Below are 15,564 nucleotides of genomic sequence, written 5' to 3'. Positions count from 1 at the left end.
AATTCTACTTATATAAATCCTAATCTAATATTTTTAGTTATCATAAAATAAGAAAATAATAAAAATTTAAAATTTAAAATATAATTGAGAGCTCACATACTATATTAGTTCTCTCTTTCTTACCTCAATAAATAGTAAAAATAGCTTAGAAGACTCACTTTATTTCTCTGATTTAAACAAAGCCACAAAAGAAGCAATGGATACTATAAAGAAGTAAAAAACAAATGTCCCATAAATTAGTACCTACAATCACTAAGAAAATTAAGATAATAAAGGAAAAAATCTTGTAGAGGAATTTTCTTCTATAAAATAATGAGAAGATCTTAGAAACTATAAACCAAAATGTGATACCTTATTTTTTTTTTTTAAATTGAGAATTAAAAGGAGTCTTATGATTTATGGAGAAATTTAAATAAAATTAAGGCTGATATACAATGACTCAAAAAATTATTTCAATGTTGATATACTTTAGAAAGAATGGTGTATTATAGATGAATTGTGCTGAATAATTACACGTGGTTTATATAGCAAATAAAGCACTCCTTTACAGCTACCAAATGAGCCTAGATTGAAAAGAATCCATTAGATAATTGTAGAGCTATGACCAATCTAATTTGGAATAGTATTGAAACAATTTTTTGAGTGTGGTGTCTAATTTTTGGATTCTATTAATTACTCAACATTATAACATTCTATCATCATTAGATTTACCATGAAAATATTATTACTAATTTAATGACCTCATTAATGCTTACTAGTAATTATAAAAGTACCATTCTTAATTACAATTTTTGGCACAAATATATTCCAAATCACTACATTCTAGGACCTTGTAAAATCTTTTACAAATTTTTAAAACCTTCTAGATACTTATGGAATCTTCTACAATCTTTTAAAAAGTTCCATAAGCTTCTAAAAGCTTTTTTAAACTTTTAGAAACTTCTACAGAAAGTACCATAGACTTTTATAACCTTCATTATAGTATAAATAGGAGTCTTTGGAACTAATTTTTCTATCAATTTCATTCTTTGTCTTTAATCTTGACATATTTCTTTATTAGATTCTTGTGTCCTTGACAATTCCTTGAACAATTATGAGATCCATTCTCCACTCTCTCTAAGATAATATTACCTCTACTCTTTTTCATTCTCAAAAATCTTATAGCCAAATTGCTTTTGAATTTAGTTGTATTAAAGCTACTATCTCTAGGTTAGCAAAAAAGTTTATTTTTAATAAAAATAATCTAAAATTAGGTAAACCAAAGAAATTCACTGTAATAGATGAAAAGATAATTATTTGCTAAATCAACACTAAAAAGACTGAAAATATTGTTGAGGTTGCTAAAAACGTTAACAATATTATCAATAATCATGTATCAATTCAAATCATTCAAAATATCTCAAGAAATGGAATATAAAAGACGTGGTGAAGAATAACAAGCCACTACTATCTACTCGCCATCAAAAATAATTTTTGGATTTTTCTCTAAAGTATAAGAAATGGACCGTGGAGGATTGGAAGAATGTTATTTGGTTAGATGAGACAAAAATCAACAGATTTGCATTAGATGGCAAAAAATGGGTGTAAAAACAAAAGAATTAGTCCTTGCTTGACACAAAGATTCAAAGAACAGTTAAGCATCGAGGTGGAAATATAATGGTATGGAGTTGTATAATATGGAATGGAGTTGGAAGGATGGCAGAGATTGAGGTGAGGATGGATGCCAAGCAATTTGTGGAAATCCTTGAAAAAAAAATTGATTTTTAGTATTGAAGAATCTAACATTTTTGATGAGGAGGTGATTTTTCAACAAGATAACGACTCCAAGCATAACTCAAAACTAGCATGGAAGTAGTTTGATCATTATAGGATTAAAATAATGGATTGGCTTACTTAGTCTCTTGATCTTAATTCCATTGAATATCTTTGTAAGTACGTCAAACACCAACTCAATACTTGGAAGATAAAACCAAATTTTTTTTAAAAATTATGGAAAAGAATAGTTATAGAATAAAATAATATTGAAACAATTTTGTACTAAAAATTAATAGAAAGTATGCATAGGAGGTTGGAAGTAATTATCAAGGCCAAAAGAGATCCTACAAAGTATTGATATGTAATTGGATACGACACTCAAAAAAATATTTTAATATTATTCTAAATTGGGTTGGTCATAGCTCCACAATTATTTAATGGATCTTTTATAACTTAGACTCATGTTGTAGTTATAAATAAATACTTTATTTTCTATATAAACTATGTGTTATTATTAACTATAATTCATCTATAATACACCATTCTTTCCAAAATATGTCAACATTAAAATAGTTTTTTGAATCATTATAACCATTGTTTAATTTTTGGAGGTTTTTTTTCAATAATAAAAAGAATTTTTAAAACTTACTTACTTATTAAAAGATATCAAAGATCTAAAGCAAAAATCCAAGCTCACATAAAAATAATTCAAAAGGTACAAGAATCAAGTCAATCAAATTAGAGGTATTCATAATTTATAAAATCATCCTGTATATGATTGTGGATGGAGGTGGTAAGTTAAATATAATGTCCATAACAACCATGGAAAAGTTGAGTCTTAATATCATTTGCCCTTCTCTCTATATAATTAATATAGCTAATTAAAGCCAAGATATATGCTAGAATAAATTAATGGATGTAGGGTGATAATGGATGGTAAGAAGTATTCTTCACTTTTCATGTTATTCATATACATTTGAATAAGAATTCTTATTGATTACTCTTAAATAGAGCTTAGTTGAGGGCAACTAAGGAAAAAATTGATTAAGATGGTAAAAAATCCCATATCATTTTTAGTCCTTTTAAAAATCTCATAAAGATTTTTGTTTGATTCCAAAGATTAGTATTAAAAAAAATCTCTACAAGTTCTTCTAAAAATAAAACTTACACTCCTCAATTTAATAAATAATTAAAAAAATATAAGATTTGCTAATTTAAAGAAAAATGAATTAATTCAATCTAATATAGTCAAACCTACCTCAGTACGTTGTGTAGATCTTAAATGATATGATTAAAAGGATGATGAAAAATTCACCTAATGGTTAGAAAAACATCTTACTTCAAGTATAGATGAAGTAATGAATGTCAATTTCATAGATAGGTTTGCGATGTGGCAAAACAATGAAGTAGAAGTAGATTTAGATACCTTAGTAAATGACATTAAATTGAAAGATGTCTTTGAGATAAACTTTGATGGTATTCAAAGTCAAGACTTAGAAGAGATAATTAAAGAAGTTAACTTTAATTTTTTTATTCAATTTCAATAGAATTTTAATAGTCTAATAATTAGAAATGATGTAGTTACGTATCTTCAAATACCAAATAATTGATATAAAAGATCTACAGAGAAATGATATATCCATGAGCTTTATTATAAGATAATGGATGTATTATTAAAAAATGAGGATTCAAAATCCATCAAAATAGGATTCTAATTAATAAAAGAAGAATTAATAAGATATAATATCTTAATTATAGAATATAGAGATATATTTTTTTAATCTTACGAAGACTTTAAAGGCATACTTCCAGAAGTAGCCCAACATAGAATCTTTTATTTGTCATAGGGTAAAAAATATCAAAAGACATTTGATATCTTTAAGAAAAAACTTAATACTTACCTCATCTTAAGACCTCATAATTGATCATTATCCTTTCATGTGCTTTGTAATGCTTTGACTATGGTAGTAGGAAGCACATTGTATTAAGTAAATAGAAAAAATGATAAAGATTATCTTATAGCCTTTGCTTGCAGACAACTAAACCTTGTTGAAAGGAAATATACTACCACAAAAAAGAAATACTTTGCCATGGTTTTTTTCTATTAAGAAGTTTAGAAACTACTTCTTTTTGAATATAGTAGTATTTTTTGTTGATTATATGGCAATCTAATTCCTTATAAATAAGGTTGATTTGACTAATAGACTGACAAAGTGGATGCTTCTACTACAAGAATTCAATTATACAGTAGAATAAAAGTCTAAAAGAATATACAAGCATGAGACCATGTATTTAGATTATCAAAATAAATTGGTGAAATTCCAATTAATGACACCTTCATAGATAAAAGCTTATATTTTTTTTCAATCACTCTCACTTCATATGAATTAATTACTAATTTTTTGATAATCCAAATCATATCTTTTTAACTTTCTAAAATAGAATATAAAAATTAAAAATTAATAGTAGATACTTTGTTATAATTAATAGAAAATTATATAGATATGGAATTAATAAAATACTAAGAAAGTGTATGATAGAAGAAGAAATTTCTACTATTCTATTGACATATTACAAAAGTACATATGGGGGGCATTTTTTGGAAACCTTAATTGATTAAAAAATCCTTAAAATTAGATATTGTTGGCCCACACTATTTCAAGATATCCATGAATATATCAGGATATGTGATGCATATCAATAGTATATCAAAAATGACTTAAAGATGATTTTGCTTCTCTATGTATCATTATCTCTAGTTTTCTTTGAAAAGTGGAGAATTGATTATATTGAAGAGGTTTACCACAATTTCACTCATGAAATGAAATACATAGTAGTAGCAATTAAATATTCAACAAAGTGAGCTAAGGCAAAGATAGCTAAAGCCAATAATGCTAAGCAAGTTGCCAAGTTCTTTTACAAATATATCATTACTAGAGTTGGATGCTCAAAAAACTTGATTAGTAATAGAAATAAATATTTTTAAATGAGGTGATAGAAGACTTGATCTAAAAATTTAAAATTGATTATAAAAAGATTATACTTTATCATCCTTAAACCAATAAGTATACAAAAGAATCAACCAAATCTTAATTAATATTCTCAAAAATACAATAAAAAAGTCTAAAAGAGATTGAAATACAAAGGTCTCTATAACCTTATGAGCTTATAGAATGACATTTAAAGTGACAACTCAAGCAATTTCATTTCTTTGGTTTATAGTATAGAAGCCATTTTACAAATTAAGCTTGAAGTTCTATCACTTGAAATTATCTTAATAGAAAGATCATCAATTAAATAATCTTTAATTGATAGATTGGAATAATTAAGAGGTCTAATTGAGGCCAAAAGACAAAGTACTCAAAATACAAAGGCTATTCAAAGAAGAAGAAAAGTTACCTTTGACAAATGATATAAGACTAGAAATCCTAGGCTTGACATATTGGTCTTCTTATAAGATGCTAGGAGATTAGATTTTCTAGGCAATTTTAATATTATTTGATTGGATCCTTATCTAATTAAAGAAGACTTTCTAAATAATTTAATTTAGTTACAAACACTTAATAGAGAAGATTTTCTACTAGAACTTTTAAAAATAGATATAAAGAATATCAAATGTGATTTTTATCATTCATAAGGCTGAATTCTTGTCTTTACTCAATTCTTTAAAATGAAAAAATCAAAAAAATTGGGTGGATTTTAAGAAACAATCATTTGAGATTAAAATAAGTAATAGAATTATTCATTAGTCTCATCTTTCTCTCAATTTATTTCTTCTCACTAAATAATAATAAAAATTCTAAATGTAGACAAAAGTACTTGATTAGAATCTCATAAAAAAATTTGCTTGTATGTATTAAAATTATTTGTATAGGTCTTCTTTAACTATCTAAGGATTGTAGAAATATTAGTCAAGTGAGAGATTGTTAATTGGATGTTCCAAGCTTGAACTTGGTTGGAAAAAGGAATTCTCCTAATAAACTAGTATTAGTTTAAGAAAGACAAATATTGAATAGACAATGAATATATAGGCCTTGCAAGGCTTAATGTCATAATCTACCTAGATTGAAGGAGATTCTATAGTGTTTTTTTTTTTAATTTCGGAAATTAATTTTTTTTTGTCAAAAATCTTAAACAAAATATAGATTTCAGTTTTTTTCATCTTCTTTGTATATTATTTTATAACAAATCAATTTTAGTACCATGTTAAGAATTAATAGCTCACTCATTCTTTTCTTGGAACATATTTGATAATTTCCATAGCCAAGTTACTTTTCAATTAATAGAGTTTAGACATGAATACAATGGAAATAGATGGATTCAATATTAATACATCTTAAATACAATAGATATATGGTAGAAGGACGGCATATGGAATATGGTAGAATTATTATATTGGTGTAGTATTAAAGATAGGCATATATAATATTAACATAAAATACTATATAATTCCAAAATATAGTAAAGAATATAGTTTATTATATATATATATATATATATATATATATATAAATGATAAGCTGAGTATGATATTCAAATAGTATCATGTATAGATGTCAAATAAGTGCACTCAAGTATCAAATATTGTAAGATACGGTATGTACTTGGATGTTAGTTGAATATCAGGCCAAGATTTATAACTTCTAAGAATTTCTATTAATAGAGATCCAATTTAAACCTCTTATATTTTATTTTATTTTATTTTATTTTTAAAAATTTCTTGTATTTTTGTGGACTCCAAAAGTGATGGTGGAGTAGTTTAATTTTTTTCTAGTCCCTTAGTTTGGTTAAGTTACAGAAGGCCAAATATATTAATAGAATGTTGCAATACAATAACTCACTTTTGTTTCTATTTTTCTTATTTTTTTCTTATTTTTGTAATTTGTTGAGGGAATTCCAAGTAAGATGAAGTTTGTACATGGTTCTTATTAACTATAATTTGATTGTGATCTAAATTGCATTACATGGTTGCAATATTAATACATCTAAGATTTTCAACTGTATCGATAGAGGATTGGCAAAAGTTTGGGATTGTTCATTTTTATACTAGTATTTATTTAAGAAAGGGAACCACCATGAGAATTGGTTGTGGCTATTTTTAAAAAATTAGGCCTCCATTCATTACTTGATCTTCTATTTTTTCCTTAGGTTTTTATTTGGCAAAAAAATTATTCTTTTTTTTAAAGAGATTTTGACTTGGTGAGCTGAAAAAGAATTGTAGCAATTATATGAAGTATATTTATAATTCAAGCAATACAAAATCATTTGGCACTTTCTTATATGTTGTGTATTGGCTTATATTACCAAGAAGGCAATAGATACTAATGATCTTAGCATTGGTTTTTTTTGTTCTTTTTTATTGTTTTTATTTATTTATTTATTAATTTATTAATTATTTTTATTTTTGTTATTTATTTATTTTTTATTTAATTTTTGTTTTCTTTGTATTTTTTTTTATATGCTTCCAAGCTTCAAGTACTTAGGATTTTTATTATTATTATTATTATTATTATTTTTATATATATTTTGTATTTTTTTAAATTAACTATTGTAGTGGTGGAGTGGTAGAAGATCACGGTGTCGGGGTAGAGAGAGTTTGCCTCAAGAAAGCGCTGGGCTTCTAGCTGTCACTAAATACTCAATCAAGTTTGAAATACAAGGGTAACAATTTTATATATATAAACTCCTCTCCTTTGGAGCAATTACATCAATATACAAGCCTTAAAATCCAAAGAACACCAAAATACTTGATAAGGTGTTATAAAAAACTTATATATCCTTATAAGGAATTTTTCCCGAAGTTCAACAGCTCATAACTTACGATCTAACCGTCTAAACAACTCCAAATTTTACATGGAGTACTGATATATCTTTAGCAACTACCACACCAAAATTCAACCGTAAATTCGTCTTGGATCTTGTGATATCTTGAAAACCCTAACTGTAGCTTCAAACCCTAGCTTTTTTACACCCGTGTACAACTTCCTTCATATCTCACAAAGTAATTATTCAAATAATATGAAACTTTGATCTAAAGCTTCTTAACCCAATTACACACACTTGTGGAAATTTTGAGCCAAAAATTCGTCCAGAAACTCAAGATATGGCTTCACCCATAACTAGCAACAAAACGACATGCTTACTGCCTTCAAATTACAAGTGCTGTCTTCAACACCTCATAACTCCTTCACCCAATCTTAGAATTCACTATACAGTAAGTAGAATGTGTAGCCGAGAAAATGCTCCCTCCAAATCCAGTCGCCGATCTTCCGTTGCTCTCCGTATTCGTATGTGATGCCCAAAAGAAGTGACAGTAGGTACGAAATTGACACCTTATCTTTGAACATTCATATCTTTTCCATAAAAACTCGAAATCACACAAAATCTTCACCCAAATTATACCCAAAACCCTAAACCTTCTGACCCTAGCCTCAAAAGCTCGAATGGCCTCGAAAGAGGAACCCTAATTCCTAATATGGCCTCGGGCAGCCTCCTCAAAGCCCATTGGGCATGGTATTCGACCAATAGGGATGAAGTTCTTCACCCCTTGCCTTCATCCAACCATGCCTTACTTTCATCCTTCCCAATAAGCCTCCTTCTAGTTATATTTTCATCTTTTAACTCCTCCCTTCCCTTGATCTTTATACTAACTATCTAAATCCTATATAATATAAACTCTATAATCAAACTAGATTAACTTTCAAATAATTTTTCTTATTTCAATTCATTTTAAATTAACATACTAACTATTCTAACTCACATTAAGACTTATAAACATATTACATGTTTTCACTAATTTTTACATACTGTAAGTAATTACAGTACGACAACGGTGCTTATTATCCTTTGTTCTTTCAATGAAGGAAAAGAACTACAATATAGTCTGAAGATTGGAAGGAGAGTTTGAAGATTGAAAGAAGAGTTTAGAATTTAGAATTTAGGATTTAGGATATTTTTCTATTGGTACAAGGATAATAATCTATTGTGGTGGCCATAAGATTATTGCAATGTCTTTGTTTGTTTCTGATATTGCTACAATTGTGGCTTAATAGGCTCCTAAGGTGCGGCGACTATAGAGGCTACTAATGAGGTGGTAATGGTCCATCAATCATGGTTGTATGGACGAATTATATAAAGCTCTTATTTTAGAATGGCTAAAGATTAAGAAAGATTGTGCATGAAGATGTTGGTGGAATCAACCTATACTAGCAACAATTGCTACTTTGAAGTTAGGTGTAGAACAAAGAGATAACTAATAATTTAGATAACTAATAGATAGTGCACTTATTGTTAATGATAATTCAACAATGGTTGATAAGATTTAGAAGAATAGAATTCCACCTAATTATTAAAAAATCTTCTTGAATAAATATTCATTCACAGATAATAAGTTATTCATAGATGAAAATTACCTTGGATAAAAATATAGACTTGAATGAAAGCTAATATTAAATAAAAATAAAAATAAAAATTATAAGATCTTGTAGAATATGTAAATAAATTTTGTGGTAAGTTACTGATTGGTTATTGATAATCTTGAGAATTAGACTTATAGTTAGGCAGTTTAGTTGGTAACAGTAGGATGTTAGTGGAATAAATGGTTAAGAATTCAAAGGATCATAACCTTTGGAATCTACTGGCTGACTAGGCATCTTTTGGTAGGATAAAGAGGTTGAAAAAAGGGAGATCAGGGCAAGACTGTAAGAGTCGTAAGCGGGGATAAGCTTGATGCTACCTCTTTGTTTTTTTAGCTTTTATTATTTGCTTATGAAGAATTGTCATTGAGAGAAGTATTATTGAAACTATGATTAGAATATTGTGGAATATGACTTTGGACTGACCGTTTTGGAGAAAATCTATGACCTTGAGAATTGAGATTATCGAATTGTGTTGCGTTAAGTGAAGATATTGAATTCTGTATAATGAATTGAGAAATTGAATATAATAAGTAAGTTGGAGATCAGTAATTGAATATATATAAATCGCAAAGAGAGTAAGTGGGAGATGAACCGATAAGAAAATAGAAGTATTGTTGAATTGATATTCATAGAATGGATTACATGTTGAATTAAGATAGAAGTAGTAAGCCTTGGTGTTTTATAGTTTAATAATTGATTTCAGATAGCTAGAGTATAGTCAATTGTGACACTAATAGACCCAATTCATATAACCAATCTTTCTCCGTGTTTGAACTGACCTCTATTAGTTCAATTGCTTTGGTATATTGAAGCTTGAATACAACTACAACAACATTTTGGTGCCGCTGCCAGGGAAATGATAACAATATGAAATGTTAGAAATTGATTGTATGGGAGATGGAATTATATATTGAATGAGAATGTGAAAAGAACCAATTTTAGGGTTACAAATATGTGAGTTATAATTCAAGGCAGTATTGATTTTGTAAAGAAGAATGAAAGATTATGAGTGATAAATATGAAGGGGAGGATTACCAAAGAATTAATCGACAAGCAAAAGAAAGATATGATCGATTACGCATAAGAAATCTTCTACGGGAACGATAAAAAAGAATTATAGGTCCAAGTAAAACCAAAGGAAGAAAAATTCAAATTCAAATAGCAAAGAGACCAGTGATAACACCAATGGTCGCGAGAGTACCAGAAGTACTAATTCCGGTACAAATGGGAGCAGTAGGAGACTGCACTATAAGTGTGGCACCATTACCTACTTTTAGTGGTTAGCTGGGCTCTGATCCCGATCACCATATATTTAAATTCTTGACACCTTGTGTGGCTAATTAAGGTAGAACTGAAAACATTTGATTGAGATAGTTGCCAATAATTTTAAAAGATACAACTTTTGAATGGTATAATCGACAACCAGTGGGTAGATTTTCCAATTAGGAGGCCTTAAGGAATGCCTTCTTAATCCATTTTAGACCAATTGGATTTGAAAATCAGCTTAGAGAAAGTTTTATGAAGAGCAAGATGTTTGTGGGGGAATCAATAGAGTCCTATTATGGCTGGGTCATGGATATACTTTGTAAATGGTCAAATAATCAAATGCTAGATGTGTTTATATTGTCAATATTAATTAACGGTTTGCATCCACCAAAATTAAAAATATTTATAAAAGAGGCTCGACCAGCAACGATAGAGGCATTATTGGCACAAACAAAGATATGGAAAGAATGTCATTATGACCAATTATTAACAAAGAAGGCCACGATGATTCCAAGTTCAGGAAGCCAACAAATACAACTGAGAAATGTGTTGATGGGTAATTATCTACAAATGGCTACCTCCAATGTGAAGAATGTTATGTTGCAAAAATCAATTAATGCTGCCCCACTTCAAGCAATAGCACCAATAACAATGACACCTTATTTTATATCGCCAACCTATCAACAATTGGAATTGTTCACAAAGAAGACTATTAAAGATCCAAATGAAGCATTGTTATTAAATCTAATAAAGAAGATGGAAGAATTGGCCATGAATTTGGCTAAAGATAAGAAGAAATGACATAAGCCTTGTAATACGAGACCTAATGTATGGTGTAATAATTTTAAGGGACAAAATCATTTTGATACGAAATATCTATCACCCAGACAAACAGGTGTTCAATGTACATTTTGTGGAGGAAAGCACCCTATCCAAAACTGTTGGCATTTACAAAGGCAACAACAGTTCAATAAGCAGACGTTAATATAGCCAACTCAATGGGATGTTAATCAAGTATAGACTGGAAATATGGATGGTTGGAATAGTAATCGTCCAAATCGACCTAATCATGGCTTTGGGAATTTTCAAAATATTAATTATAATCTGATTTATGGAACAAATATGCAGAACGGTTGAAATAATCAAATAGAGGCATGAATTCCAAGGAACCAATATCAGCCCAATTAAAAGAACAATCTTACCTGTTGTCGTATTATGTACTGTCTTGCTTAAAAACACAATGAGTATCTGTCTGTGGAAGATAAAATGATGTTTTACGAGTATCTGAGTAGTCTAGTGGATTTCAACCATCTAAATATAAAAGATTGCAAGAAAATACTGTAAATCCACATTGATGTCCCTTGATCACCGCCTAGAAGTTGATGACAAACTATAACTTATAATTTTTTGTTCTCTAATCATTAATTTTCATTCAACTTTGTGTGCAGCTTCACCTTTAAGTCCTCGACTTACTGCATCAAAATTCACCTTATTCTAGCCAATAGATCTCCAAGTATTACAAAATCCTAAACAATCCTAATATGTCAACTTCTGATACCTCTTTACACTAATGATCAAATATCTTCTATCCATATTGTTAGATTAATACAAATTTTTTCATGCACTTGGCATACTCAACCATCTAGACACTTCTAAAATTTCAACTATAGATGTCTCTCCAATTTCACAAAATAGTCAAGAGTACTAACTGTTATTTTATTGCAAAAATCCAATTCACCAATACAAACACTGACTTTCAGCAATGACTGCAAGTCCTCCCAAACTCTATGAACCCAATTCACCAATACAAACACTGACTTTGAGCAACAATTGCAAAGTCGTCCCAAATCCTATGAAACCCAATTCTACACCTTTCAAAGGAGCTTGAAGCTAGCTCTTCGACTTCAAAATCCTGATCTTTAAATGCCTTCTTCCTTTTCCTCTCCTTTCTTTTAACTCCATGAGGTCCCCTATTCTTCTGCCCTGGACTCCAAATTGGAATAGCAGACCTACTTCCATGGAAATCTCGCCTCTAAGAGGATCTTTCTACGAAAAGGACATTTCCCTGAAATGGCATAGAGAACGGAACAACTTGAAATGGAACCGAAGCCTCCATATTCGGGACCTCATTGGGTTGTCCAACTGAGTCAGGTCTCATATTGGATAAGAGAATTATACTAAAATCTGGATTGGATGTCCCCGTAATTGGGTCAAATTGGCCCTTCACATCACACTCACTTAAATATTGAATTGATCCTTTCCCCTTTTGCCGACTCTTGGTAAGAATGGCTCGGACTTATTCCATCCAATTTACCGGAGAATCTTGAGGACCTTGATTTATACCTTCAATTTTTTCCTAACTTTGGATCTGCTAATCCCGATTATTGAAATTGAACGGAGCATTACATTGCTGATAAGTGTGCCCCGATTGTTTGCTACTCCCATATATTGGCACGTAATTATCACTTGCTTTTGGATTAGGATATTTACTAGCATAATAACAAATTTGTATATAATGGAAACAATGAAGTGGTCTTCTTGTACCTCCATCAAGCATATTGGATGTCTCCACTAGTATATATCTACTAGGCTTGTTCCATATAGGATTAAAAAATGATCTTGGTCATCCCATTGGTACGAAGGGTACTTGATTTGATGACACCGATGGAGCATATGTTGTTGTCATGTTCGGTCGTACAGCTTGCAATGAGGTGACATTAATTGGCCCCTAGATATTGGCACTAGAATTGACCACTGTTTTTAACATCCAAGATGACTAAATATTAATATATCTTTTTAATTTATATTTTTACCATATAGTTGTGTTACAACACGACACCATTGAAAGAACCGATTTTACAGGTTCTATCAAATTTAGTTCCAATAGCTTTACTAATTTCTAATATAGAGAAAACTAATTTATCTACATCGGTGTCTAGAACTGGAAAGAAAAAATGGACATTGAGAATTACCACTAATACAGAACCATATGATATTCTAAAAGATTTGGGTACCATAGAGTTAGGATCTCTATGAAGCAACTATTGGCAGTAGCACCTGAGTACCGAACTATCTTGAATTTCTTACTAATTCCTTGCAGATCTCAAAATAAAGAAATCTGAGAAGTAAGTTTGAATCCCGATCCGGGTGCACCAACGATTGATGTCTCAATTGATGGAGTATTAGTATCGGGAGTGTAAGTAGACGAAGGATCTAGTGTAAATCTTATGAATGACGCTACAATGGAGGAGTTGGGTTTGGATCACTTATTACCTACTACAGTAGTTTTGAGAATGGCTGACTCTAGTTGAGTTAAACCTATGGATATTTTACAAAGTATTGATACAGTAATTATGGGGATTACCTATAAAATTGATTATATTGTTTTTCAATTATGAAGCTCTATATTGTCATATCTAATTTTATTGGGGTGACCGTGGTTGTATCAAGCTAAAGCTTGAAATGACTAGGACCATGGCACATTGATAATTGGAAAAGGTAATGATAAAATTGTGCTTCAAATGTACCCTGTCCAATATCACGGAGAAACTCAATTTGTCAGTTTAGAATTCATGTCGGATTGTGAAAATGAGTCTATAGAAGAAGAAATTGGTGCACCTGACCCAATTTATGCTGATAAAAGGTAAGTTGTCGAGCATACTAGAATGAAATACTAGTACAAGGGATCAGGAGAGTACTTAGTTCCTCTAGATGTTATTGACAATTTTGATCATGTGATTACATATTGAATGAATAGACAGGATGTTAATCACGTTACTGCTATGGAACTGGAGTTGGAAAGTTTTAATTTGTCGGATTTTATGAAAGATTCTAGAATTGAATAGAACATTATTCTAGAGACTCCTGAAATTCCACAATGTCAACCAATTAATTTAGGTATAGGAGAGGCTCCCCAAATCATTCAGATTTACGACGGTATAAAAGGCAAGGAAAAAGAAATTTGGGTAGATTACATCTTAATGCATAAAATTACTTTCGCATAGTCGTATGTAGATTTGAAAGGAATTCTACCTCAAGTTTGTGATCATCAAATTATATTGGAGGAGAATGTTACATCAGTATGCCAAAGACAACATCGACTTAATCCAAAATACTCACTTATGGTAAAAGAATAAACTGAATAAACTCTTAGAGGTTAGATTTATCTATCCAGTTTCTTTTAGTGAGTGGGTTTCACCAATTGTTATGATACTGAAAAAGAATGGAAAAGTTTGCATCTGTCAAGATTTTTATAAATTAAATGCAACTATCAAAAAGGATTATTTTCCTTTACCATTCATGGATAATATATTGGATACTGTTTTTGGACATGAATGTTATTCATTTCTTGATGGATCCTCTAGTTATAATTAAGTTAAAATTGTAAAAAAAGACCAATTAAAAACTACTTTTGCTATGGATTGGGGGACCTTTGCCTATAAAGTTATGCCATTTGGACTTTGTAATACACTAGCTACATTTTAAAGGGTAATGATGCAAACATTCTAAGATTATTTACAAATTTCAATGGAAATATTTTTAGATGATTTCTCTACATTTACTACGACAGCTAGGCATTTAGAATGTTTAGGTCAATATCTGAATCAATGTGCCAAATATGGAATTTTTTTAAATTCAAAAAAGTATCAATTTGGTGTGCCTTCTGATAAACTGTTGGATCATATAGTTTCTATGGTAGGCATTGCTACAGATCTGGATAAAATAAAGATTATAGTAGAATTAAAGTAACCAAACACTATTACGGATGTTCAAGTATTTGTCGGCCATGTTAGTTATTATCGATGATTTATCTATCTATTCACAGTTATATGCCTTTCCTTGATAAATCTCTTAAAGAAACCACCAATCGATGGGACCAGTCTATTTTGGACAAAGGAATGTACAATTGCATTTGAAACATTAAAATAGAAATTGATTTTAGCACCAATAATGGTGGCACCTTATTGGACAAAACCATTCCAAGTTTATGTGGATGCATCTAATGTCGCGATTGGTTCTATGTTAAGCTAGAAAGATGGCCGGGGTTTTGATTACCTTATTTATTATGCAAGTCGTCAATTGGTAGCAACTGAAAGAAATTATACAACAATCAAAAGAGAAGCAT

The sequence above is a fragment of the Physcomitrium patens genome, chromosome 5, assembly GCF_059467195.1.
Source record: "Physcomitrium patens ecotype Gransden chromosome 5, ASM5946719v1, whole genome shotgun sequence".
NCBI classification, from domain to species: Eukaryota; Viridiplantae; Streptophyta; class Bryopsida; order Funariales; family Funariaceae; genus Physcomitrium; species Physcomitrium patens.
Note: the sequence above shows the minus strand (reverse complement) of the source record.